Source organism: Phoca vitulina, unplaced genomic scaffold (assembly GCF_004348235.1).
Source record: "Phoca vitulina isolate PV1807 unplaced genomic scaffold, GSC_HSeal_1.0 scaffold1, whole genome shotgun sequence".
Lineage (NCBI taxonomy): Eukaryota > Metazoa > Chordata > Mammalia > Carnivora > Phocidae > Phoca > Phoca vitulina.
The window spans coordinates 62,656,602-62,683,263 of record NW_022589704.1 but is presented as its reverse complement, the minus strand read 5'-3'; the positions used below and the strand labels follow the sequence as shown (position 1 = coordinate 62,683,263).

The 26,662-nt window shown below is 38.4% G+C and overlaps 1 pseudogene; it reads right to left on the bottom strand.

The window, feature by feature from the left end:
- Positions 1–23,764: 23,764 nt before the first annotated feature.
- Positions 23,765–24,240, bottom strand: LOC116630677 (annotated as a pseudogene).
- Positions 24,241–26,662: the final 2,422 nt, after the last annotated feature.

Genomic DNA, 26,662 nt, shown 5'->3' with positions numbered 1-26,662 from the left:
ATCAAAGTCAGAAAGGGAGATAAGACAAGGGAACCAGAGGTTGGAGTGGTGCACAGAGAAGATGAAGGAAGGGGTCACGATGCAAGGACTGAAGGTGGCATACAAGATGGGAAAGGCAGGAAGCAGATACTCCCCTGCAGCCTCTAGAAGGAACACAGCCCTTCTGACATCTTCGCTGCAGCCCAGTAAGTCTCATTTCAGACTTCTGATCTCCAGAATTGTAAGATAATACAATTGTTGTTGTTTGAAGTCACTCAATTTGTGGTCGTTTGTTACAGCCCCAACTGGAAAGGAATATACAAAGCCCATGAGAAAACTAAAATTTTCTCTGTATTCCTACTTCCCCCTGAGAGCCATCATGGAGTTCTTCTGTGTTATATTTACCTATATCTCCACAAACATGCACTTTTCAAAAATGGGGCTATACTTGGGTCTGCTGTTCTATCTAGTGTGATGTTAGGTTTTTGAGGATTTTTTTACTTAAAACTTTATCACTGACATTTTTCTAAAGCCCACATATGAATTTTCACCATTAACTTGTGGTGGAAGAGGGGATGGGTGGGCAGTAAAGGGGACAGGTGCTGTAGTATAATCTGTCTTAATGTGACCAATCCGATTGGTGGATATTTAAGGTGACTTTTTCCTCGTTTTCTTTTTTTTTTTTTTTACGACTTCAGGAAATATTTGATGAACATCCTTATTCATCAATAACAACCTAAACTAAGAAGTTAAAATGGAATGCAGTAAAAAACATTAACTACCACACCATCAGAAGAGCTCCATGGTTATTCAAACTGCTACTGTGGTATGTTTCTATTAGTTTTTTGTTAGTGATCTTTGAGTAATTTCTGGCCTCCTCTTCATTTCTTCTTTAATGCATTTTATGTTTTAGGGTCCCTTCCAGATGCTCATTTAAAGTTTTGCATACACACCAGGTGTACCAGTGAGGTCTCTTGATATCAAAAACAGAAACATTGATTATGCAGAAAATAATTTAGTCAAAGAGTATTGGGTAGCTCAAAGAATGGCCAGCGGAGTTGAAACTGGTTTGCGTGCAAAGGCAGTTGTGGAAACAACTCAGCTAGCACGCCAGCCATAGCCATGTTAACATACTACCCACATCAACTTCATTGCTGAGCACTCATCAACATACTCTATATACAGATGCTGAACTCAGATGTAGGCACCACTGCCACTGTCTTCTCTACTCCTCTTCTTCCTTCCCCACCTATGAACTGGACATGGCTGCCAGAGCTGCTGTCTCCATATCAGGCTTTCTCTGTCCCTGTTTCTTTGGGTCAGCCACTCCCTTTTTAAAACCTGGGCATGTGTTTCTCCTGGCTAGGCATCTATTAAGGCTATGACCCTACACTCAAGGGAACCAGGAAAGAAAGTCTTCCACATTTTCAGGTCCTACAGTGGGAAATAGACTCTGTCTTCCATGAAGCTTCAAGGTACATTAAGTCTCCAAAGAGAGAGAAGGGTCTTCAGACACTAGGTGGACAAAAATAATTATGTATGTCTGCTACATATGACAGTGAATCTTTGGCTTCTTGACTTTTCTCCAATGGAATGCTAGACTTGGTTGAAACTGTGCTCTTATCCTTCTCGGGCTAAAATTAGATGCTATGTAGGCCAAGGGAACCAGGAAGCATATTTAATCATAGGAGAGACTTCCAACACTTTTTTTTTAACCTTGATTTATTGCATGTTTCAGATTACAACTCCTTGAATATAAGAAGAAATTGTGTATTTACAGATGAAATGATACACTGTTTTAAATACGTTTCAAAATTGTATGGAAGGATGTTAAGAGGATAAAGTATAGATGAAACAAGACTGGCCGTGTGTTGATAGTAGTTGAAACTGGATGATGAGCACTGAGGATGCATTAAAATAGCCTAATTTTGTATCTATTTGAAAATTTCCATGAAAGAATAAAGAAGAAGAAATTGCATAAAGTCATATTTATTCAGGCATATATATATATTTTATTTATTTATTTATTTATTTATTTATTTATTTATTTATTTATTTTTAGAGAGAGATTGAGCATGCACGTGGGGTGGAGAGGGAGAGAGAGAATCCTCAAGCAGACTCTGCACTGAGCACAGAGCCCGACTTGAGGCTCAATCTCATGACCCTGAGACTGTGCCCTGAACTGAAATCAAGAGTCGGACACTTAACCAACAGAACCACCCAGGCGCCCCCAGACATATACTAATTTCAATCATTTTAGGAAGGCAAAGAAACCTTGAGTGGTTTCCCAATGAAGAGTTCAGCTAGGTCATTTCTATGGGTATCATCTTATCTTACATGTCATGATCTAAGAACCATTTGGCTTTCACTTGGAATATGGTAAGATGGGCTTGGTTACTCTCTACGCCTCACTTTTCCATATGCTTAAAAAAGCAAATGTACCTCTAGCTTCTGAAGGAAGCAATTTGGCTTTCTGTCATTCAAATTTATGCCATAAATTCCAAAACTTTGCTCGATAGACTTCAGTCTTCCCATTTTTAAAAAACTAGAACTTATTTTATTTTTTAATATATTTTTAATGATTTTATTTATCTGTCAGAGAGAGAGAGAGGGAGCACGAGCAGGGGGAGGGGCAAAGGGAGAAACAGGCTCCACACTGAGCAAACAGCCTGATGTGGGACTTGATCCCAGGACCCTGGAATCATGACCTGAGCCAAAGGTAGACGCTTAACCGACTGAGCCACCCAGGCATCCCTAGAACTTCTTTTAAAAAACAGTATTCACAAAACTCAGTTTCCTCTACCCATATCTATTCCAATGCCCATTCCAGGAACACCAGTACCCAAGCAATTTTAAGTATTCTTTATGGGGAAAATATCCAAGTTTTCTACTCTTTTCTCCAGTTCTCTTCAGATAGCATTGCAAAAAGATCAATTTCCTCCTTGTCATGATCATTGTCTTTCTAGCTCAGGGATTTTATAACCTAATAGAGAAATGAACATTCTGTCTTTTTCATTCTGGCTTGAAATTTGACACATACTTTTACCAGAAGAAAATATTTTATACACATTGAAGAAGGAAAAGAAGTCATTTAATCCTCTTGTGTTTTCTTTGAAGAGAGAAAAAAATTAATTTGGACAAGGATGATGCTCAGGAATTCTGATGAAAAACATTTATCAGTGGACAGAGAAGTGAACAGACTTAAAATTTCAGTACTATTTCCTGGCCTTGTTATTAATATATTTTGCATTTGATTAAGAAGTAGGCAGGGTTGAGAATTTAGGAATTTTTAAAGATTTTTATTTATTTTTTATTTTATTTATTTATTTGACAGAGAGAGAGAGAGCGAGAGCAGGAACACAAGCAGGGGGAGTGGGAGAGGGAGAAGCAGGCTTCCTGCCAAGCAGGGAACCCAATGCAGGGCTCGATCCCAGGACCTTGGGATCATGACCTGAGCTGAAGGCAGACGCTCAACCGACTGAGCCACCCAGGATCCCCAAGAATTTAGGAATTTTTAAAGCAATACTGTCAGAGGCTGAGGTGAATCTTCAAAACTCTATACAGAAAAAAAAAGAGAAGGGATATACCAAAATAACTTGTAAAAATGTCTCCATGTATGAATGTCCACAATCTTGTATTCACAAAGTAAAAAGTATTTTGAAGAGGCTCCATCATATATCAGTTGATCTCTGAAGAAAGAAGTCTGGAAAGGATATGGTTGCTCTCTGGTGTCTGGATTTCCCCCTGAAACTGAACTGGTTTGTATGCATAGGCAAAGTTGGTAAAATGTTGAAAGATCAGAATGGGAAAGAAGAGGAGAGAATTCAGAAATGTCACAAGGTAGTAAAGGGCCCATGGAAAACCTCAGGTAACATTTAAAACTCTGCATTTAAACTAAAATGCATGTAAAGGACAAGTTAACCAGTCAAAAAGATCACAAAGAATTATGCAGTTTAGACACGTGGGGAACAGAGTGGAGCTAATCCAATTTTGATCTCCAAGAAAGACAAAGTTATGGTAACAAATGCAGCGGCCAAGAACATGAGCACTGCAATCAGACACATCGGACTCCAGCTGCTGTTGGCTATGTAATCTTGTGCACGTTGTTCAACCTTTCAAAAATATCGATTTACTTATTTATAAAATGGGGAGAAAAACTTTGCCTACACTATGTGACTATTTTGAAGATTATACATAATAATGCTTAGAAGATTGCTCAGGGAATAGTAAGGCCTCAATAGAAGTTAGCTACTTTATTTCTATTATCATTATTTCTTGTCTTTACATTGGCCTCCTTATTGTTTTTAGCCCAAGCCAGGTATACTTGTGCCTTGGGGCATTTGCATAGTATGTTTCCTCTGCTTATAATTCTTACCTCCAGATGGCCTTATAATTCACCCTCCAAATCTTTCACAATTTTGTACAAATGTCATCTGACCATTTAAAAGTGGTCATCTATCCTATTTAAAAATGCAAACAATATTCCATGCTTTTTTCTCATTCTGATTATTTTATTCTACCTTTTTCTCCATAGCAGTTATCACCTTCTAATGCTGTAAAATCTATCTATCTATCTATCTATCTATCTATCTATCTATCTATCTATCTATCTATCCATTCCTCTATCCTTCATCCATTCATTCTATTATCTATACCTTATTTTCTCCTCACTAAAATGTAAGTCCACAAGGGCAGGATTTTTATTTGATTATTTTTATTGATGTATGCCTAGCATTCAAAACAAAACTGGAACATAGAAGGGGATTCATAGATTATTATTTAAAAAGGAGTGATCAACTTTGTCAAATAATGCCATCCTTAAAGTAAAATACTTCTCTACTCTCTTTTCCTATTCCATTGGCTTTTGGGGATTTAATTTTCCTTCAAGTTTGCTCTTGATGTTTATTTCAGCTATATTGCACTTTTATCTTTCATCAGAAATGAGCATAAAATATGCTTCATTCTCTAAATGACCATGCCTCTGGCACCTGGGTGACTCAGTCAGTTGGGCAGCCAACTCTTGCTCTTGGCTCAGGTCTTGATCTCAGGGTTGTGAGTTTAAGCCCCACACGCTGGGCGTGGAGCCTACTTAAAAAAGAAAGGAAATGTAAATGACCATACCTCATTCACTCCTCTAGTAGGCTACCATTTTTCAAAAACCACTTACTGTATTTATTGAGCTTCTGAATTGATTACTAGGCAGAAATGGTTGTTGCTTTTCTATGCCAAGAGGAAAGACAAGTCATAAGAACCCATTTGTACATTTCCACCCTTCTTTCACTGCCAAGAGAACTCCAATTTTCTACCCCTAGTATTCAAAACATGAGAAATACAGGGAAAATATATCCCTCTTAAAGGACTTTGGATTAGGTAGAGAAAGGGGGATAGAAGGGAATAAGATACAATTACAATAAGGCAATAACAACTACCAACCATTTTTAGATTCTTTACTACAGTCCCAGGAACTGTAGCTAGCAATTAAAATTATTTTATTTAAAATTTCTCACACCAACCCTGTGATGAAGTACTATGGTTATCACTATTTTACAGATTAGGAGGTAAAGCCTGGAGAGCTTCAGTAACTCCTTTAAGGTCACATGGTTGCAAGAGGCAGAGCCCAGATGCAAACCCTGAACTTCTGCCCAGCCACTGTGCTATCTGGATGTTTATGGAGGATGGAAAGGAGAGAGCCAGATATATGCTAGGTAGAGAGCTAGGGGAAGGTATTACTTCACCTGAGGCAATTTTATTTCAACAACAATAAAAGCTGGTAGTTTTCCTATCTCAATCATTCATTTGTTCATCATTAATTAACTAATCATTATTTACTAAGACCCCAAAAATGTATAAGGCAGTGAGATGTGCTTTGAATGGGCCCAAAAGAATATTAGACATTGTCTCTGGCCTCAAGTTGCAGAAAGAAAACACAAACTTAATAAAGATAATGATGAAAAAGAAATAATAGCTTAATTCATCAGAGCAAGTGTTGGTGAACTCTTTTGTAAAGACCCAGATAGTAAATATTTTAGGCTTTGTGGATCATATGGTCTTTGTGGCAACTACTCAACTCTGCCACTGGAGCACAAAAGCAGCTATAGACAATGCATAAATAAATGAGTATAAATAATGCACAATGCATAAATAAATGGCTGTGTTCCAATAAAACTTTATTTATAAAAACAGTTGATGGGCTGCAGGCAATGGTTTGCCAACCTTTTTGTTGGTAAAATTCTGGAAACGACATATGAACTTTTTCTGAATGAACTTTTGGGATATTATGAGTTCTAGGAAGTTGAGATATGGGAAAAAAAGTCAAGTCAAGGAAGATGTAAATGGGAGGTGACAGAGAAGGAGGAGGAGAATCAGGAGATAGTAGTGTCATAGAAACCCAGGGAAAGGGATAGTGTGATTCCTTATGGCTTCAAGGAGGGTGAAGACTTCAGGTAGACCTCAAAGTATAAGTAGGATTTTTGGAAAATGGGAACATCACAAGGAAGGCATCAGTGAGGAATGGTTGCCCACTGAGCCTTTTTTGGATGAATCTGTAAAATAAAGATTCATGGGGAAGAACATAATTTTGTGTGGAAGCAGAACCGGTTCTGGAGAGCCTGCATTTGAAAAAGTTGAGCACAAATGTAGATGCCAGCCCCTTCTTCCTACGAGATGGTGGAAGACCTTTGCTATCTCTCCAACTCAGAGAGACTGACGCACCTGAGTTCCTTGTAGCCACCCCACCTGACCTCTTGTGGAGCCTTCTTTTCCCTCCTGCCTTTGATTAAGACACAAACATTCCTTTCTCTCCATGTTTGTATCCTTGAGCAGCCAACTTTACCCAGGCTGGATTTTAGACAATCTGTATTTCTTCATCTTAGTCAGTGGGTTTTATTGTCCCAAGTTTTTTTCTTTTTTTTCATTTCCTTTGATTTTCCAGTTTCTTTGAGGGAACAAACAGCCCAAACAAATAATACCCCTAGGATTTTTGCTTTTTGTAGTTATGTCATTCACAAGCAGTTATTTTGTACAATTACAGGATGTTAGCACTAGAAAGTCTTCCCAGATCATTTAGTCTATTTCATTCCTTTTCATAAAAAAAAAAAAAAAAAATAAGGCCCAATGCAGGAGAAGGGACTTCTCAAGACCTCATAGTTCTTACCACTTTGGATAGTTTTTTTTTAACTTCTTAATCTCTTTATTGGGAAACATAAAATTATATGCTGAAATATAAAGCAAAGGTATTACAGTTACTAAATAGACATGCAATCACTAAAACAAAAATAGAACAATGCCAGGCCCTTCTCAAATACAATCTCATACCTCCTTCTTCAGGCCACCAGTAACCTGACTTTTTTTAATTGTGGTAAAATATATGTAACATGAAATTTACTCTTTTAATCATCTTTAAGTGTACAGTTCAGTGACATTAAGTACATTCATACTGTTGTGCAACCAGCATCACTATCCACGTCCAGAGCTTTTTCATCATCCCATCATCCCTTAAACAATAACTCCTGGGATAGTCTTGATAAAGAATTTCTCAAGTTTTCTGGAGCTCTAGTCTTTCCAAAGATAAAAAGTTTTTAAAGCAACACAGAGATCTGTGCACCAATCAGTCGAAGGGAGAAACGTGGGAGTAGAAAATTTGAAGCTGCTTGAGGCTGTTTTTGTAGTTAGAGGATTTTGAATATCTCTGGTAGCCTTGAAAGACAATTAAGGCTGAAACTGATACTGTTTTTATGTTGGAAAAAAGAGACAAGCATCCAAATGCCTCTCACTGGGACATGTCAATAAAATCCTTTTTCAGGAGCTCTCTAGAATCAGAGCATATGCTGCACAACATACTCTACTTGCAAGTAAGGCTTCCCCTTTGGGCACTAAGGTTAGAGCCACAATCCCTTAGTAACTGACTCCAAACCAACTACAGCATAATACATCTTACAATTTAAAAACGTAACTCTTGCCCCCAGATTCTCAACCTTTTATTGCTCTGAGTGAAGGAATGGAATGTTCACAACTACCCCCCCCCCCCGCCCCCGGTCTGAGTAGTTTTCATCACAGATAATAATTGCTGTTTTTCTTTTGCTAATCACATAAATAATGGAGTCTTCTCTCCTACTTATAGAGTGTAGGAGCAGAGAAAGACCCAGCCAAGGAAGAGGTTAGTGGGAATTCCAGGAGGTGCAAGAGAGAAGATCACTCAAACTGGGACTGGAGGTGCCAAGTAGAGGAGGGGGTGGGTGGAAGTCACTGGTCCTGGCAGCGAACACCACCCCCCTCTCACACTGGTTCCTCCCAGGACAGGTGGTTTTAGGGGAAACCTAATGATAGTGAATACCAAGGGCAACCTGCAATCTGAAGGAGGGAATAACCAAGTTCATGATCATATTCTTGTAATACCATTTGTCTTAGATAAAACTACACATATGTTCATATGCGTACAAAGAATCAAGACACCAATCATGTCATTACCATGACAACTTCGTTCTGAAATATCTTCCTTCTGCATTAATTAAACCAAGTCTACAAACCTAACAAAAAAATGAAAGACCCAAGGCAATTAAAGGCCGCACCCACACTGGCTTGAGACACTGTGTCCACGTGTTGTGCTATTCCAAAAAATAAAGGCTTCTCTTCTCAGGTATCTGAGGACTCGATACTCTCTAGGCTGAAGTAGTTTGATTGCATTTGAATGCCTGAGGAAAATGGAAATTCTGTTATATTTTAAAAGGAGTTTTAATTGTTCTGTTTACCTACAGAAAATGCCTGGAGTTACCACTTTCTTCATTAGTACTAGTAAGTCTCAATTTTTTGGAAATAAAGATTACCTCTACCATTCCCCAGGACACTCCATTTCAACTTTATTATCATTGTTGAGTGACCATTTCTCCTATACTGTTCATGTTCTACCAGACTCCAAATGTTGTTGCCTTTACTTTTTAAAAGATTCTTGCATCTGCTTCCCTTTTTGTTCCACTACCATGATCCCTTCATTTGCCAGACCCATTGTTATAACCTCCTGCTTCTCATCTCTTTATTTTTCAGTATTTATCAGACTTCTTCATTATTAGAGTTTTTTTTCCTTGGGAAAAACAACCAATCCAAACCTATAATTGTATTTTCTTTCAGCCTTACCATGTTTAAAGCTTGTTCTTAAACCAGTCTTCTCTTGCCTCCTCCATATTCCATCATTGATATTATCCTCATCATTATCATTACCTCTGTTATTCATTTTTTCTTCATGTGACTCAGATTTTGGCTACTTAAGCTAAGAAGGAAGTCAATTTGGGAATATCATTTTCAATTTTGATATGGAGGAATTATGGTCATCCAAAACCTTTTTTTCCTGAGAAGAAATAAAAATGCATAACAAAAATCTAGTGCAACAGAGGTGGTAGAAGGCATCTACATTGCTAGAACAAGATAGATTTTGCAGGCAGAATTGTCAGCATGTAGCTAACTCGAATCTTTTTTTTTTTTTTTTAGATTTTTATTTATTCACTTGACAGACAGACACAGCGAGAGAGGGAACACAAGCAGGGGGAGGGGGAGTGGGAGAGGGAGAGGCAGGCTTCCCGCGGAGCAGGGAGCCCGATACGGGGCTTGATCCCAGGACCCTGGGATCATGACCTGAGCCGAAGGCAGACGCTTAACGACTGAGCCACCCAGGCGCCCCTAGCTAACTCGAATCTAATGGAAAGAGATGAGTCAGTGATATTTAAGAAGACCTTTGTGTCAAAATAAGGTCTACATGTTTTTAAACTTGGGTTCAAATAATCTTCTCTTTCCAATTCATTGTTGCAGTCAAATTCTTGACATTGCAGTTTTCCTTACTTACTTCAAAGTCTTAAAGACTTTGCTAACCATATGAAGGCAAAAGGCATCATGATACTATAATATGATTTATCAAGAATAGCAATTAAACCACCCTCCACATATTTGATAGTCAGGCTTGGAGGACTCTGGTGCCAGGTCTTTGTTCTTTTGCATGCTGAGAGTTTGTGACAGGTAATTTCTATTTCAAGAGGCAGCCAAGTGCTAAACTTTGAATCCCATTATGGAAAATGCTTATTTCTCAACAATCAGATGATCATTTTCAAATATATAGATAATCACTTCCTTTACAAAGCAGGCAGAGTAATCTTTTAAAAACAGAAATATACTCCTGTCACATCCCCTTTGAGTAAAGCGTCAAGACCTTGAACTGGAATACAGGGCCCTTTCTACCACTTTCCTCTTTCCCTCTGCTCTGGTTACTCTGGTCTTCATTCAGTTCTTCCAATGAGGCGGACCTCAGAGCTCTTGCACACTGATTCCTCTTGTGTAACTCTTGACCTGGCTAATGTTTACTCAAACTCAGGTCTCAGCTAAAATATGACTTTTTAAGGGATCTTTCCTGACACCTCCTCCCCCAATCTAAATTAAGGCACTGTATTTATATTGTCTCGTTTTAGCTTGTATGCTCCCTTAACACAAATCATAAAGTATTATATGATTCACTGAACAAAGTCTATCTCCTTGAATCATTCAGATTTTATCAGAGAAATAGAACCATCGTGAATAATATCAAAAGTCTAATTTAATCCAGGGATTAGACCTTACACAGTTGTTGGTGCTAGTGAAGTAGTCTATGGAAGGCTGCTGCCTTGCATCGGTGGTGGGCCTGAAATCTTCTTGGGTCAATAGGTTTAGCAGTCAGGAAGAAATTCTAGGCATGAAATGGGGAAAGCAAGCACAAACAAGAACCTATGAGGATGACTAGAAACCACGTTCATCTCATACCACCTCTGTTTAAGTCTGTTCAGGCTGCTATAATAAAATAGCATAGACTGGGTGGCTATGAGCAACAGAAATTTATTTCTCACAGTTCTGGAGGCTGGAAAATCCAAGATCAAGACAGTAGCAGATTCATTGCCTGGTGAGAGCTCACTTGCTGGTTCACAGATGTTGTCTTATCTCTATAACTTCACATGTTGGAAGGGATGAGGGAGTTCTCTGGGGTCTCTCTTTTTTTTTTTTTTTTAGATTTATTTATTTATTTATTTATTTGAGACAGAGAGAATGAGAGAGAGAGAGCACATGAGAGGGGGGAGGGTCAGAGGGAGAAGCAGACTCCCTGCCGAGCAGGGAGCCCGATGCAGGACTCGATCCAGGGACTCCAGGATCATGACCTGAGCTGAAGGCAGTCGCTTAACCAACTGAGCCACCCAGGCACCCTTGGGGTCTCTTTTATATTAATTATCTCCCAAAAGCTTCATCTCCAAAAACCATCATGTAGGGGATTAGGGCTCAACATACGAATTTTGAGGGGACACACACATTCAGTCTATAGCAACCTCCAATCTTGATAATGTGAGAAGCCTGCTGAAGGAGCTGGTCCTCTTTGCTGTGGAGAGGCCTGTATGTCTGGCCCAGGACTCAGAGAAGCTGGAGAAGGAGACCAGGCAGGAGCCGCAGACTGGCCGCCCGATGACAATGAGGTGAGCCAGCAGATCAGTGACAATGTGTACGAGTGTGGCCCTGCCTGACATTACCCCAGCTTTTAGAGCGGCTATTTCCGTCTCCTCATCCCTTCCAGATTTCGACATGATGTTTCTTGTGCCCAACACTAAACCAAAACCACACACAAATGGGGGATTCTGAGAAGCATGGTTTCAGTTTAACTAAGTTGACACAGTACAAAACTACCCCATCCCTTATTAGTGACACCAGGGAATATATTTTGTGCCCAGCACTTAGAATAACTTTCAAGACACAGTAGGTCCTGAATAAGTTGTAATTCAAAGGATAAATTTGTTAATGAACAAATTTTATTCTTGTCTATGAACAAAATGCATTTGTTCATTTAAAAAAATCATCCTTTGAATTAAAATGTATTCAGGATTTAATTGTGGGTTGTAAATTGTAATTGTGAAATTAGCAAACTTTGACTACGATACTATTTTAGCAGTGCCTTTAATAAATTTAACCACTGATGGTAGCCTAATAATTGGTGCAAACAGATTTGTAACTACCTCAAATTGTTTTTGGATGTAAATATATTAAAGTAAAATTAATTTTAAAATGTTACTACAGGGGAAACCTGGGTGCCTCAGTCAGTTAAGCATCTGCCTTCGACTCAGGTCATGATCCCAGGGTCCTGGGATCAAGTCCCACATCAGGCTCCCTGCTCAGCGGGGACCCTGTTTCTCCCTCTGCCTGCTCCCCCTTCTCTCTCTCTCTCTGGCAAATAAATAAGCAAATATCTTTCAAATGTCACCACAGGCAAAAGGTGGTTTTTCCTTGTCTTAATTATGATATGTATACTTTTAAGGAATCAGGAAAAAAAGACAATTCCTTAAAACTTCTCAAGATGTAATTGATGGCAAAGAATGAGAATACCTGTTGTCAACTGTTTAACACTCTGTTTGAAACTAGCCTAAACGTCAACAATTGTGTTGAAAATTAGGAAACTTTGGTGGGAAAGGGGATTGGAGGAACAGAAACTGGCCCCTCCTATTCACAAATCTTCTGGTACCTTCCAAGGAGCCGAGATGTGAAAGGCTAACTGCCTCTCTCAATTTGACTATTGAAATCCCCAAGGATCTGGAGACCCTCACCCAGAGCTGGCCTTTGGCATACTTACTTGGTCTTGAAAAATCAATGTTTGACAACTCTTGGATAATAATTGTTGCTTAATTGTTCTTTGGTTTATAGGACACATTGAAGCTGTGAATATGCAATTTGCCATTGATGAAAACTGAAGAGAATACTACTAGGTGATGTGTTTATTTTAGTAACATTTAGTTTCTAATTTTAGAAAACTCCCCTAATTTTTTATGACGTGCTAGTGTAGTGATTGAGGAGAAAAAGGAATCATCTGGGATTTATCCAGTTTTAAGGACTTCCAAGAAATACTTTGGCATGTCATTTTAAGCAGGTGAAGACATTTTAGTAAAAGTAGTCTAGTAATGAAATTTGAGTTGTTATATACTCATTAGGCAAGTTCTAAACAGGGAAATACCCTGAAATATCATCACATTTCAAATTGCTATTCATTTAATCATTCATTCATTCCACAAATAATTTTTTAAGTGTCTATTATATACTAAGCACAGGTTAGACCTAGGATTACAGCAATGAGTTAAACAGATAAAATCCTTTGCCCTTATGGAACTGAAAGCCTAATGGGTGATTCAGTTAATAAATAATTTCACATATAACTGTACAGTTATAATACATGGTATAATGAAAGGGCTAACAAAGGGACCTAATTTAGTCTAGGGTTCAGAGAAGGTCTCCTTGAAGAAACAATAGTTTATTTACTCTCTCAGATACTTAATAAACCAAAGTGGCAAATTAAATGAAAATGTTTCAATGGACAGAGTTTGGCCCTACTTCTAATTCCATCCATCCATCCATCTATCCATCCACAAAATAGATCCAATCTTTCTAAATAAATTATAAGCAAATTGAATGTAAAATTAGTTAATAATAACAATAAGGTACTACATATTACAAAAATAAAATGATCAGTAGCAGAAATCTACGTATTGTCAATGTTGTTCATCATACTAATATATTTTTTGAAGTGATCATTTCAATGGCTTTAGAAAAAGCATTCTTTAAAAAGAAAAATGCTTATTAGTAAATTAGGAAAATAAAGAAATTTCTTAAACTAATGAGAGACATTTTTAAAGATCCTTCAGCAAATATATTTAATAATAAAACTTAAAGAAATATTTCTGTTAAAGTCAGGAGACCACAACTACTTGACACTGTCCTAGATGTCCTAGTCAATGCAATAAGAAATAAGCAGTATAAGGATTAGAGAATGTATCAGTTAGACTAAATATCACTCAGTTTGTTGTGGTTTGGAAATTAAAAGGTTGACCACATTGTTAACTCTGAAAGGAAGACAGAAATTAGTCATTATTTGCAAATAATATGTTAGTCTTATCAAAATCCAAATCAAGGAATGGAAAAACTAATTGAATGAATAATATAATTCAGCAGAATTTTTTTCTAGCACGATAAAAAGGCAACATGAAAGAACTCAATAGTATTTCTTTATACCAATTTTCTGCCAGACCAGCAAATATTATAAAATGTTAAGAAATTAATTTTTCAAAAGTTAGACTTTTATAAAGAAATTATAAAACTTTTTAAAGGGCATAATTAGAAATTTGAATAAGTAAAGATTATTTTCAAGGATGAAAGGACACAGTTTCATTCTTTCTTTTTTAAAGGATTTATTTATTTATTTTAGAGAGAGAGAGAGAGCATAAATAGGTGGGGGAGAAGGAGAAAGAATCTGAAGCAGACTCCACACTCAGCACAGAGCCCGACACGGGGCTCGATCCCACAGCCCTGAGATCAGGACCTGAGCCAAAAACGAAGAGTCAGTCGCCCAACCGACTGCACCACCCAGGCACCCTGAAAGGACACACTTTCGTATAAATATTTCATCAATTAAGCTATAAATTTAATAAGTTCCAATAAAAATTACAGAATGATTTTTTTCAGCATGTTTGACAACCTGAATACAAAACTCATATAAAGAAGACAAAGCACATGAATAGCTAAGGCAATTTCTGAATAGGAAACATAGCAGTTATACATTTCGTAAACAAAAGGAAAAAATGTGGTAAATTTGACTACATTAAAATTAAAATGTCTACATAGTTAAAGACACTGTAAACAACATTAAAAGAGATGCAACTGCCTAGGAAAGTCTTTTTGGTAATAATAATAACTAACAAAGGATTAATAGTTAGGTTAACAGCTAACATCATACTCAGTGGTGAAAAACTGAGAGCTTTTCCTCTAAGATCAGGAATAAGAAAGATAAGGATGTCCACTCTCACCACTTTTATTCAACATAGTACTGGAAGTCCTAGCCACAACAATCAGACAAGATAAAGAAATAAAAGGTATTCACATTGGTAAGGAAGAAAGAGAACTTCCACTGTCTACAGAAGACAAGATACTGTATATAGAAAAGACTAAAGACTAGTCTAAAGACTTCACCAAAAAACCACTAGAACTGATAAATGAATTTAGTAAAGTCACAGGATATGAAATTAATATACAGAAATTTGTTACATTTCTGTACACTGCTAATGATCTTTAAACCTGTAAATATCAATATAAATAGATATCAAAGCAATGCTGAAAAAGAAAAGCAAGATAATGATACATATAATATGCTATTTATGTTTATAAAAGAAAACAATCCTACATGTGTCTCATGCTTATCTTATATGCATAGCATTTAAAAGCATAGGCATATTATACATGTACAGAAATATATGTACACATATTTTTTGTAGTGATATGTAAAACTACATATAAATCTATTTGAGAATAGACTGGAAGGAAATAGCACGTCAAACACATCAGAAGAGAGGGGTTTGGGGAACAGGGAGGGAATAACCATGGGGACAGGGTTTAAAGGAGACTGACCTGTATCTATAGTGTATTATTTCTGAATTAACAAACAAAAGACTGAGAGTCAATGAGACAAAATATTAACAATGTTTAATTCAGAATGACCGAATAAGAGATCTTCTATATTACTCTTCGTAATTTTTTCTCCTTTGACTCTCAAAATCACAATTTAAAAAATATACTTATAAATTCCTTTTCACACAATGTAAACATGCTGTTCAAATGCTCAAAGTGTCTTTGGAATTTTCTTTTCTAAAGGTCTCTGATTAGAATAATCAGGCATCTTTCTGGTTAGGTATAGAAATGGAAATAGAAGAAAAAGTCAAAGGCCAAGTTCATTATGGGTATTCCCTGAGTTCTTTCTAAAGAACCAATCTCCATGGTGTGGGGGTGGAGCAGGAGAGAGGTGGAAGAAAGGTTATCCCCAGAGCTTTCTCCCTACATCCCTGCAGACGCCTCCATCTGGCGGAACATAGACATGATGCATTAGTGAGCAGAAAGAATAAATAAGAAATGAGAGAAAATAGGAGATGCCAGATCCCTTGAGGCTTAGGCAAGATGTCATTGATACGAAATATCACATTCTTTGTGTGTAAGAGACCAAAAAGGTAAAAAGCTCTGGTGAGGCATAATAATATATAGAGAGAAGTCCATACAATGCAGAAGACTGAAGTCCACCCCTCCAGAAAGTCTTCTTGTGCATGCCTGTCCATGCTAACTTTAAACTCTGAGCAACGATAGTAGACTACTCCACCCAGCATCCATCATACATTGTTATAGGGTTACAGGCCAAGAGAGATTGGGCTACTACTTTTTTGAGGGTTCAGCACACTAAAAATGATAAAATTAAAAATAAACTTATATAATTGCATTATATAAGTGTTCATAATTAACAATAATGCTGTTGATACAAATTATAATAAAATATAAGTATGCTAGTCATCACAACTATAAACTATGAAAACATATCAATTCATAGTATACTATGGAAGTCTGTTCCAGTGATGGGACAAAAAAATGTAAAGGTCTATGATGAATGTCTTTGTCTTTTAATCCTGTTAGTATCTCTGTGGCCGTGTGTAATACTTCAGTAGAAGACAACGCCAAAATTCTCCAGCTGAGACCCTTCATGAATAAAGAATCAGGCCTAAGTGGCCTTCTTTGGCATCCCTCCCCTCTCTCCTTGTTTTAAGTTCTGATCCTGGGGGACCACTTGAGAGGAGTGACTGGGTCTTATTAGTTGAGAGGATGAAGAGAACCAGAACAGGACTTTGGCTAGACCAGTGGAAACCTGGCACATACTACAAGTCAACTGGATGGCAAGGTCAAGTTCATAAAGGATGACATAAAGCAGAGGGGCAGGAAGGCCCATAAGCCCAGGCAGATAAGATGCTCAGAGCAGAGACATGTGCCTTGTGTAACCACCCTACACAGAGCCTAGTGCTCGTGGAATGATGGTGGGATGCACAATGTGTGGGTGGGCTGAACTTTAAACCACCTTCTCTCTGCAAATTGTGGTCTAACCAGCACATTTTATTCTCATATTTCACTTTTCTAAAGCCTTTACATGTAAGTCTTAACAATAGTCATGTTCACATTTACTTTGAGAAATTGTTGAAAATGTGCTCAAACAGAGCAGTGGCGTCCCCTGGGACCTCTACCCCATGAAAACACATACAATGCCATCAAACTAAGCTTCTGACTTAAAGTCTGGGGAAGGAAGCAGCAAGGATGAAGTAGTTAGACTAATAGAGGAGGGCCAAAAAAGAGGGAAGAACCAAGGAATTGTGAGCTCTAGACAAATAGAGACAAAATCCCAAACCACAGTCTATGAACTGTGAGGATCCAGGTGTAGGGCACCAGCAGTTGAGGGTAGAGCTTGATATTTATCAAAGTTTCCCTATATTCCTGTAGCTTAAGTCCAGAGGTGGTGTGTATGTCATGGACCTCATGTGCAGGTGAAGGAAACATATAATTCCCATAATGTACACATCTCTTATGAACTTATCCAAAGCAGAAAATAAATCACCAGGCCTATTAAAGGTGCTCTATTTTTTTAAGTATTATTAAAAGTATAATAAAACTCTAAAATATCAGAGCCTACAGGAACTGTGTATGAACAGACTGTGAAATAATCTGATCAAAGGGTCTTCATGGCTATTTGTCATTTGACAATATTTTCCTCACCTGGAAACCTAGAATGGTACACTATTACTGAGAATGGGAGAGAAAGGCCCAGGGCATCCCATTCCCAGGAGATAATTTATATGAGTTATAACAAAAAGAAAGAGAATGAAAGCATAAGATGTTTTTCAGTCTTGGCTTTCTACAAGGTCAAGAGAATTGTTGCACGCTTGCTACTTTGTTATTAGAAAGTGGAGGACAGGGACGCCTGGGTGGCTCAGTTGGTTAAGCAGCTGCCTTCGGCTCAGGTCATGATCCCAGGGTCCTGGGATCGAGCCCCACATCGGGCTCCCTGCTCGGCGGGGAGCCTGCTTCTCCCTCTCCCTCTGCCTGCCTCTCTGCCTACTTGTTCTCTCTCTCTATCTCTCTGTCAAATAAATAAATAAAATCTTTAGAAAAAAAAAAAGAATTAAAAAAAAAAAAAAAGAAAGTGGAGGACATTCTCCTCCCAATTCCCCCAAGTGAGTGAGAGAAAGTTGCAACTGGATGCCATCCCTGTGTTGGGAGGCCTGTAACATCAAGGAAGAGAAAAGAAACCAAGTTATGTTGCTACATTTTAATTTGATGAACCTTTTGTTGTCAGCTCTTTCTAACTTGGGGAGATGGGACAGAGGAGGAAAATGGGAGAGAGAATAGGGAGAAGAGCCTTTAGGGTCTGAAAGAGGGAAAGTTCATCTGCAAAAGTGGAAACCAATGTGAATTGTATCTGCTTATAATTTAATAAAATCTTAAAAAGAAAATAAAGCAACTTTGATAAAAAACAAAGAAAAGGAAACTAAATTAATTTGGACCCTGGTAAGAAAAAGGTGTCCCTTGACCTTTGGCTTAAAAGTCCTTAAAAAAGAAGGGCAGGGGTGTCAGGGTGGCTCAGTCGGTTAAGCGTCTGCCTTCTGCTCGGGTCATGATCCTGAGGTCCTGGGATCGAGCCCCACATCAGGCTCCCTGTTCAGCGGGAAGCCTGCTTCTCCCTCTATCTCTCCCCTTGGCTTGTGCTCTCTCTCTCTCTCTTGCTCTCTCTCTCAAATAAATACATAAGTAAAATCTTTAAAAAAAAAAGGGGGCATCCCAAAAGGAAGGCTATTTTGCAGGGAAAGTTTCTGTGAAGAGTTAGCTGCTAGTCAGATTTTAGCAGAAAAATCCCCCGAAATTTCTGAGGTTTCTTTCTCTGTGTCATTTTGAGTTGCTGTCATCAAACACAATCAAGCCTAAGTTATAGCTGTCTTAGTACCTATACAATAACCACAAAAAAATTTCATTTAGAAAAAGTACTTCAAAAAATTCCCTCTTATTCCTCAAAAAGTCAAAAATAGAACTACCCTATGATTAATCAATTGCCCTACTAGGTTTACACTCAAAGGATACAAAACCACTGATTCAAAGGGACACATGCACCCTGATGTTTATAAGCAGCATTATCAACAATAGCCACATTATGGAAAGAGCCAAAATGTCCATTGACTGATGAATGGATAAAGAAGTTGTGGTATATACATAGACTGGAATATTGCTCAGCCATAAAAAAAGAATGAAATCTTGCCATTCACAACAACATGGATGGAGCTGGAGTGTATCATGCTAAGACAAATACCATATGATTTCAATTATACGTGGAATTTAAGAAACCAAACAGATGAACATAGGGGGAAAAAAAGACAGAGGCAAACCATAAAACAGACTCTTAGCTACAGACAACAAACTGATGGTTACCAGAGGGGAGGTGGATGGGGGATGGGCTAAATGGGTGATGAGGATTACGAAGGGCACTTGGGATGAACACTGGATGTTACATGTAAATGATAAATCACTAAATTCTACTCCTGAAACTAATATTATGCTATATGTTAACTAACCAGAATTTAAATAAAAACTTGAAACAAACAAAATTCCCTCTTGTAATTCTCAATTGGTGAGTTGAAAATTCCATCTAAAGGATCAGTAAAAATGAAATCACCCCCAAACACTCATCCAGGATCAGGAAGAACTGGCTAACCACAGTTTTCGAATCTGGTTGGCATTTTCAACAGTTCAGTGCTGAAAAAGTACCCCATGTTCACAACAAAAGAAAGACCCAAAGGCACTTGAACATGGCTTTGACCATTTTCTTGCTTGGTGCTCCACACATGACAGCACTTGGCCGCACACCCAGCCCTGCGCAGAGGAGTCCAGTCGAGGTACTTTCCGTGGCTTCTCCCCGCTCACACCCGCAGAGGGTTCTGTGCGCAGGGCTCCAACATGAAAGCAGACTGGGGGGATGGCTTTAAGGAAAGCATTTAAACTGGCTGAAAGGGACTTTTCAGATTAATCAGTATGAGAAGGTTTGGGACCATTTCCATCCATTAATTTATTCATTTTTATTTTTTAAAAACCTCATAAATAAAAAACTAAAGCAAGTAAAGCCAAATGATAGTAAAAGATTTCCCTTAAGATGAGGGGGTTTAATAGGAAAAATGCTGCAAAGAGCTTTAAAAAAAATTTCATGAGATCACCTGATCTTTTATCAAGTCATACACTTGTTCCTATGAGGCCATGTGTTGTTGTTGTTGTTGTTGTTGTTATTGTTATTTTAAGGAGGCCTCATGTCCACCATGGAGCCCAATGCAGGACTCATACTCATGACCCTGAGATCAAGACCTGAGCTGAGATCTAGAGTTGGACACTTAACTGCCTGAGCCACTCAGGTGCCCCAAGACTGTGTGTTATTTTGAAATCACTAAATTCCAAAAATTCTTATGGAAGCTCTTTTCCTCCACTCTCCTTCCAAAGTGACTATGGACAGAAAGGAAGTGGATGTGATAAAATATAAACACATTGATGAAATTTAAATTCAAAGAGGATTCCATCTAGAAGAGACTGCAGAAATCAATGAGACCAGTGGTTCTCAAATCTGGTTGCACAACAGCATCACCTATTTAATGTTATTCCAGCCTTTTATTTCAACTCAGCTTTCTCAAAATACATCTTTAATTAGTTCTTCTATTTCAAATCTTCTCATCTATCCCTCCCATCTTACCGTAGCCCTGGGAATACCTAGACTTCTTAGGATTGTTTTTCATTCTATATTCTGTTTGGGATCAACATCTCTCTCAACTCTTTCTCTTTTCATATGAACATCTACAGAATTTTTCAAGACTCTCCTCCACTTCATGGGTTCTAATGCTACAATATGTTTGCTTCTAATGCAAAATGTAATTAACAACAATCTACATTTGTTTTTATCATATTTTTAAGGTTAATATATTTTTTATAAAATAATTTAAAATATTAAAACTTCATAAATATAAATACTAGATAATACACAGAAAAGGACACATATAAGAAAATGTTCAAAGAAATGCAAAATTATCTAAATATTGTTTTCTTGTGTATCAAAGTAGCAAAGACTCTTAAATGTGTGATGCTTAATGAAATGAAATAGGCATTCTTGGGGGTTTTGTGTAGGACTGTAGATTATTACCACACTTTCAAATACAATTTGACAATATATGTCAGAAGACTTTACATTCATTTCCAAAATCTAGCATTCCTTACCAAAGGAAAAAAGAGTCAGCCATCTCAATTTGCATCTCTGTCTTTCTTTTATAAATTTTTGCTACTTCATCATAATAGCCATGACTTTGTGCATCCCATTAGAATTCCAATAAATGTTTTATGACTTTTTCTGGTCTCTATATTATATCACTTTTGAGGGAATGCATATCTTCTGAGTCTTCATCAAGGAAGAGTCCCGATTTTCACAGGCTGCAAAGTGAGGATCATAATAGCACCTACTTCACAGCATTATGTAAATTAAGTGAATTTTCATGTGAAAGGCTGGGGTTGACTAGCTGGTTGGAAAATTTCTATCAGTTAACTGTGTAATTGGAGCCCAAATTCATGATTGTCTGGGAAGCTGGTATGATGCAGCAATAGTCTGTTTCCCAAATTTCCTCACATTGCAGGGAGAAGTCATCATGGACAAATCACATACTGAGCATGCTCTGCAGCTGCCTGGGAGCATGATGGTGACCTCCTGTAAAAGAGGAAATGGAGGAAGACCAAGACATAAAGGCTACAGCTTTAAGGGAAGACATTTCCCTGTTTCTAGGGGATGCCAGCACCAAAAGGCAATTGAGACTGGAGAAGTTACCCTGTTACTTGGGGCTGGTGTTGTGTGCATCATCCTAGGCAAGAAAGTACTGCTGAACTGTGAATTTAGCTGTCTTCCATAGACTGTCTCAATTTTTAGGCCTTATTTGCCCTATTTCACGGGCTCTTCCCAGCATTCTTGGTCAGGGCAGATTTGTTCCATCACAAAGGGCCAAGAAAGACACATTGTTGGATGCCTGGTAGCTCAGGTGGTTAAGCGTCTGCCTTCAGCTCAGGTCATGATCCCAGGGTCTTCAGCAGGGCGTCTGCTTCTCCCTCTCCCTCTGCTCCTCCTTCCCGTCCCCAGGCTCATGCTCACTTTTTCTCTCTGTCAAATAAATAAATAAAATCTTTGGGGGGAAAAAAGACACATTGTTTCTTTCCATCTATGCCATGTCAGCCCTATTTAACTTGATTCGGTTAGCATAGAGTTGGACGGTTAGCATAGAGTTGGAATTTTTCAAAAGAAACTTGAATTGGCAACCAGAAGAAAAAAAAAACCTAACAAAATAAAAGCATACAGAATGGGCTGGTTTATAGAGTTTCTGCTAAGATTTTTTTCTCCCTCTCTACCTCCCTTTCTCCTTTCCTTAGCTTTTTTTTTTTTCCCCTTTTTATTTTCTTCTTGATACTACCATGCTGGTCCTTGGGAAGTCAAGTTTAAATAAGAGGCTTGACTTTCTTCCCCTAATTTAGCTGCAGTTGAGCCAAGCAATGGCTTTGCTGCAGCTTATAGCCCACCAAACCCTAGAGCCATTTAGAACTTCAATCCTAGGTATGCCACGTCTCATTTCTTCTCATTTTAGTCTGAGTCCCTCTTTGAGATTCTCAATATCCCTTCCACTTTACTTTTCTGTGACATTTGCGGTAGCTCAGCAATGTACTTGCATTACTCCTAACTGCCACCAGGTGGTGTCTAATGCTGGATCTCACAGTTTACATATTTATTTTAAATAAGTCTATGATGAAGTCAATTTTGCTTTCACCATAAACATATACCCTTAAAATAGAATGTAAAATGTTTAACCATTCATTGACCACCAAATCTTGCACAATGACAACATTTGTATCATGCTCTATCATTGACAAATTATGTTCACATTCTTTCATGTTTCTGATAGTTCTTTAAGGCAGTATGGCAGGTATTTTTATTTGCCACACTTTACAGATGACGGAAAGGGTGGGTCATATGGGCCAAGGTCATACAGTTACTAAGCAGTAGACTGGGGATATAAGGCCTGGTTCAATCCAAGCAACTTGTTCAAGACTGCTGTAATGACATGAATAAAGAAGAAACACCAGGAACAGGATTTAAAGCCCCAGTATTATACACCTCACAAAATTAGCATCTTCCTTATTGCTTTTAGGAAACTGTTAGGGTTGTGTTCTGGGTGTGGCATCTACATTTTCCATGCCTTCTATGCTTGAGACCCATATAGTGCTCACCTGTCTACTTTGCAGCTTTAGATGAAATGTTAATTGCCGTTGTAATCTTCAGTTTCTGAGTTCAATACTCTTTCTTTTTTGTCTTATTCTGTAGAGTGAGAGGTTGCCCCTCTTCCTTTATTTCCTTCAACAATAAGGATCCCTAAACATGACACATATCTCAAGTGATATGTTACCACATGATTGTTTCTGCCTCAGTCAGGAAAAAATTCCCTAGTAACCAAGTTGCTATGTCCTCTTAGGAAGCTCAGCTATTGTCACTGAATGCTCAGATCTATCTTTTCTTCTTAAAGGATCCAAAACAATATTTTCCTTTTAGGGAATTTTATGATGATTTTAAAATAAATTTTAAAAGCAGTTAAAATGTGATTTCTTTATGACTGTCCACTCATAGATTAACTCATGGCAAGCCAGTAAGATTATATTAAAAAAAACAGTAGTCATAGCAATTTTTATTGATCACTCACTGGCTTACAGATACTCTGCTATCCATTTAAAATTTTTTTGCAGCTCATTTCATCTTCACAAGAACTTTACACGGTAGACACTTTTATTATTTTTTTATGCTGAAAGAATTTATGTTTAAAATTAGTCAGCTGGACTGAGTTTAGGTGATCCCAAGTTTGCTGTCATCCTCCAAAGCATCATAGTCAGAGGCTAGGGAAACATATGCCTTCTTCCTTCCATCAGGCCTATTCAGGGTATTGACCTTGGCCATATCAATATCATAGACCTTCTTCATAACCCATTTGATCTGGTGCTTGTTGGCCCTCACAAGTGGAATGAACACGTGTGTGCTATTGTCTTCTATCTTCTGCATGGCTGACTTAATTAAGGAGAGCTTGAGGGCAGAGTGGTCAAACCTGTTTCTCCTGGGGGCACTCTAATGAGGATACTTGGGCTGCCTTTGGAGGTGCAGTTTCTTGGGCTGCCTGAAGATGGGTGACATGTAGATCTTCCGTGTGTGTGTGTGTGTGTGTGGCTGTGAACATCTTTCAGCACCACTTTCTTGGCCTTCAAAGCCTTTACCTTGGCTTTGGCTGTGAGAGGCATAGGGGCTTCCTTCTTTGCTCTTGGCACCATCTTCTTGAAAAGTCATACATGAATTTATTATCTGCATTTTCCAGGTAAAGAAACTGAGGCTTAGAGAAGTTTGAAGCCTAAATTCAGAGTAAGTGATAGAGCTGGGATTTAAACCTGGATCTGCCAGAACACGGATCTTAGGCTTCTTGACTTCATGTGTGCTCATCTTCGGGCTTCTTGGGCTTGAGAATAAGTCAACTCAATTCTTTATTCTTCTAACTAATTAATAAGCATCCCTATCACACTCCTTTGTTTTTCCAATCATCACCACTCCACCTTTGCATGCTGCGTATAGAAGGGAAAATCTGTGCAAGGCAAGTCGGGGAAGTAGACTCTAATAGACTCATGCTAATGATTTTGCTCGATAATTCTAGGCTTTTAGAGAATTTTGATGTCAGAAATTTATTTTCCATATTCCCATAATCTTAGAATGTAGGTGAGGGAAGATACCTCATGAAAGAATGAAACCTTTGTCCAATAGCCATCATTCCCTATTCCCTCCTCTCTAACTTAAGAAGGAAAGGGGGCTATCAGGATAGAGTATAGCTTACAGAGTCTCATGAAAAGCTGAACAACCAGGCCTCAGGAAGCCAGGAAATAAAGGACCCCTGGAAATCTGAGCAGGAAGAGTGGATGGACTTCTTCTTCACAGTGATGCCAACTGATGCCTCAGCATTCACATCTTCCCTGGTGTGTCTCCACTTAGGTATCAAATTCCAGAGAAGGAAACAAAATGGTCCAGACTGGCCTCCCTCTAACTGTATATATACATGTATATTCCTCTAACTGTGACCACCAGGAGACCTCTGTTCAGGGGTGTTAGTCAGGAAAAACCAACCAACTAACAAACAATAACAAAAACCCAGAATCCAACACTTATTGGTCTGGGGGAAGCAGTTTCAGTGAAGATGCCATATTGCATCAGGGAGTGAGTGGGAGTTGAGAAAATACGGACAACACAGGGAACCTTACATTTTCAACAAGTCTGTGCAAAGGCAGCAAGACATAAAGTGACCGTGTGTGGGGTTAGGGGTAGGAAAATCTTTGGTGAGTTTGTCTTTTAAGATATGGTATCCTTGAACATCTTTGTGAGCTAAGACTTGGGAGACAAAAATCAAGGTCATTCATGGAGCAAGTTACAGAAGAAGGTAGGTAAGACTGGTGGTATTAGAAGCACAGGAGGAGAGCTTAGCTTTGAAACACTTTTCTAAATCAAGAGGAGTTTGCAGGGTGAGGGGAAAGGAAAGATTTTCTAACTGATGGCCTCTGTTTCTCAGTGAAATAGAAGACAAAGTGATCTGCAGATTGCAGGTCTAGGGAGTAAGGACTTAACATGGGTGGTGAATGTCTGTGACATTTGCTACAGGGTCCGGTTCACTAAGACAGCAGAGCAAGGGAGAAGTTCAGTTAAGCTTGACACCATGATTGCTTATTTTTCCACCTTCCTCCCATTGCCTGTTTTTTTGTTTTTGTTTTTGATTTTACATTTTAATGCTTATTGGTCACTCTCTCAAAGGGTGAATAAGGAAAGAAAATAGAAATGGGAAGCCAAATATTGCAGATCACCCTGGATGGCCAGACCTTAAAATTTCTGCTTAAGTTTTGGTGGGGGTGGAGGATGGGATGAGGACAGCAATAGCTTGGTAGGTTATCACTGGACCTCCATCATTCATGCTTCTCCATTATAATTCCCATAATCTTAGTCCATGGATGTTGGTTTGTCTTACCACTCTCTGGGACTTGGAGCCCCTGTTTCAGAGGATGAGACAAGAGTATGGCACCTCCCCTCAGGTGTCACTTGATCACACAAGAATATACCACGTTGGCAGTACTTAAGTACTTGGTATTGCCAAGGAAGTAGCAAGGAAGGCAGTTTATATGGTTTCAAGGCAGAGCTGTCGTAACAGCCAATACTTATCCTCTATACCTGCAAAGGATGCCCTTGGCAAGACAAAAGATCTGTTGATTTAAGGCCAGGTAATCCTGCATAGGATGCCAAACAAGATCTGCCCCCTTTGAGTCCTTTAAAACTGAGTCTCCACTCTTGGCTTCAGAATGACTAGAATCAAAACATCACAGACTTTCTAGACAGCACAGCCAAAAAAGCATAATTTCAAATTGCACTCTGATGGGAGAAGCCATTAGATGATGTAGGAATTAGGTTAGACAGACCTGAGTTAGAACCCCTATCCCACCACTTCCTGTGTGCTATTGGGCAAATTACTTATTCTCTCAGATCCTGTTTTTTCATAAATAAAAGAGTAATTTTATGATTAAATTAGATATGTGGATGAAAACACTATATAGTGAGCTTGGCACATGTTATGTGTATAACAAGTGTGAAAAAATGGATTATGATACTAGTTTGATTAAAAGTTGTAGGTAGTGGTCACTCTTAGGATCAACTAAAAGATTCCTGCCA